This window comes from Sminthopsis crassicaudata, chromosome 1, assembly GCF_048593235.1.
Source record: "Sminthopsis crassicaudata isolate SCR6 chromosome 1, ASM4859323v1, whole genome shotgun sequence".
NCBI lineage: Eukaryota > Metazoa > Chordata > Mammalia > Dasyuromorphia > Dasyuridae > Sminthopsis > Sminthopsis crassicaudata.
The window spans coordinates 316,032,440-316,035,226 of NC_133617.1; the positions used below are offsets into that span (position 1 = coordinate 316,032,440).

Sequence of the window (2,787 nt, forward strand, 5' to 3'; positions counted from 1 at the left end):
GTTCAAATAAACCTCGAACGATATAAAATATCCCCTTATTACCACTTTAGCTGCATCCCACAAATTTTGGTAAGATGTCTAATCATTGTCATTATCTTGGGTGAAATTATTAATTGTTTCTATAATTTGATGTTTCACCCAGTCATTCTTTAAGATGAGATTATTCAGTTTCCAATTACTTTTTGGTCTATTTACCCCTAACTTTTTATTGAATGTAGTTTTTCTTGCATTGTGATCTGAGAATAAGGCATTTACTATTTCTCCTGCATTTAATTTTGAGATCTTTATGTCCCAATATATGGTCAGTTTTTGTATAGGATCCATGAACTGCTGAGAAGAAAGTATATTCCTTTCTATCACCATTCAGTTTTCTCCAAAGTTCTATCATACCTTGTTTTTCTTTTTTTTTTTTTTTTTGAGTCCAACATCTTTATTTTTTTGTGTCACAATCATTCTCCTCAGTGCAGATGAGCACCCTTCCCATCCACTGCCCAATCCCCACCCCCCAGCAATAAAAACCAAGGGATTCCTCCCAGAAATGCTGCCTCTCCTCGGTTCCCAGAGCACTGCTGCTTCCAGCTGTGAAGGGACCAGCCGGGCAGAGGCTGACCAGAACTGAAGGGGTATGTGGGAAGGGGAGAAAGGCTTTGTGAACTGGGCCAAAGACAGGAATGGAGAGTGATGGGCAGTCAGAAGTTTAGTTTTGCAGAGATGGCTCACAGCTAGGGCACATTCCCTTGGGCTGCCAAGTGGTGGCAAGAGACTCCTTGAGGATCTGGGGGGAAACCCTCAGCTTCAGGGCTCTCATGGCTTTTGATTCCTCCAGTGGCTCAGCTGGGGAGGGGGCAGGACAGGTGATTGTCTGAGCCCTCAATGGTTCACAGAGTGCTACTGGATACTCTGAGTCCCACACCCCGGGGCAAACTGCTCCAGGAGACCCCCGATGGCCCCTGAGGGGCTGGGTGTCACTGACTTGAGTCCCACTGTGCTGCTGTAGGTAGCCAGGAAGGTGGAGTGGACTTCTTCTAGCCTGGATTCCCGTTCAGTTGGTGCAGTAAACCTGGTTTTGGGGACTTCCAGGGGACTACTTCCTATTCGGAAAAAGTTGTCAGAGTGGTTAGAGGATGAGGAACTGGAAAACTTGGCCTCCACAATCCCTTGATAGGAAGGCTGTCTATCATCTGATTGCTGGGGACGGTTCCAGGGCACAGTCTGGGGAGAAGATGTATGACTCTTCCTCCAAGCGGCCTGTGACTGCACTGCTGTTGAGCTCGGGTCCACAGGTTCATAGGGGAAGCTGCCAGTTGCTCCTGGTGAGTTCTCAGTGATGAGAGAGAAATCACTACTTAGGCTGGTTGTGCTACCCCGATCCCTACTTTTCATGTTGCAAAGGTCATCTACAGTGAAGCCCGTGTCCCTGGCTGGAAGGCTCTTCCTTCTCTGTGACTTCAGAGCAGAGAACTCCTCAGAGGTGATATGCTTCAAAAAACTGAAGCAGAAGAAGAAAATCTCCTCTCCTTTGCTGAGTCGATCTACCAACATGTGTCCAAAGAGAAACCAGTCATAGGCCACAGTCAGAGAGAGGATCTCAGCAGGCTTCAGGGATGTATGGATCAGCCCATCTGCCCATAAGGAAAGGCGTAGGAGGGAGATGAAGAGAGGTGTCCGATCCCAGCCTGAAATACAGTGCACCAACAGCCCGCTGTCATCTTCACTGTTGACTATATAAAGCAGCAGCTTCAGGTAGTTCTGTGTTTGTTGCACCAGGTCCCAGCTCTGGTACTCACTCCAGTCAATGTTCAAAGAACGAGTCAGAGTGACAGGGATACTTAATGGTGCATCCACATAATCCTGTTTCCAGTTAAAAACAAGCCCTTCAGCTGTGTAATCCCGATCCTTATACTCCTTGAAAAATTCACAGCCTGGATATGGGATGGAAAGAAGCGTGAAATCGGCATATCGCTGGGCCTTGTCCACTTTCTCAGAAGAAGTTACATATAGGCCAAATTTAGCCTTCTTGTTCTCCACCATCAGGTCACAGATGTATTTGACTGATAAATACCGAAGCAATTTGATGTCATGTCCTCTAACCTTATCAAAAAGTTGATTGTCAGCACTTCGAAGTGTACAGTCATCCTCTGTAATGTCCTCTGAATCTGCCCAAGCATCATCTGAGCCCCCTGAGAAGATATAGTTGTATCCAGTGCGCCCATACAACTCCCCCCATCCATCCAGGGTTGCTGATCTGCAAATATGCTTGCCCTTGTAGAGGATGACTGGGCAGACAAAGCGCCCACGGCACCGGGCCATCTTACTTCGGTTGACGAGGTCCTGCAGTCTGCCCACCTGCACGGTGCTTTCAAACGTGTCTTTCTCCTTCTCAGAGCTCTCATACTCCAAGAACACAATGTACCGGGGATAGTGGCCACAGATTTCTCCATTCACATTCGGGATCACACTGTAACAGTAATCCCGGCCAAACAACTCTAGACATCTCTTCTCAATCCGTTCAACAGCTGAAACTTCTGGAAGTAGTTAAAACTCAGAAGTTCTATGGCCATGAAACGGATCCTCTAGAAACTAAATACTCGGATAGAAGTCCAGAGAAAACAGACTACATCGAAGTTATCGTTATAGCGGGATCCACAGCAAACACCAAGGTATTTCTACGGCTGAAACTTCTGGAAGTAGATTTCGGATGCTTGGACCGTAAACCAGATCCTGACTTGGCGTTGCCCGCGCCGCTGCTGCAGTCCTTGGCCCGGTACTGGGTCCGGGAGAACTCCT

General features: G+C 47.4%; 1 pseudogene; it reads right to left on the bottom strand.

Moving 5' to 3' along the window:
- Positions 1–396: 396 nt before the first annotated feature.
- LOC141549491 (phosphatidylinositol-3,5-bisphosphate 3-phosphatase MTMR14 pseudogene) lies at positions 397–2,442 on the bottom strand (annotated as a pseudogene).
- Between the last annotated feature and the right edge of the window lie 345 nt (positions 2,443–2,787).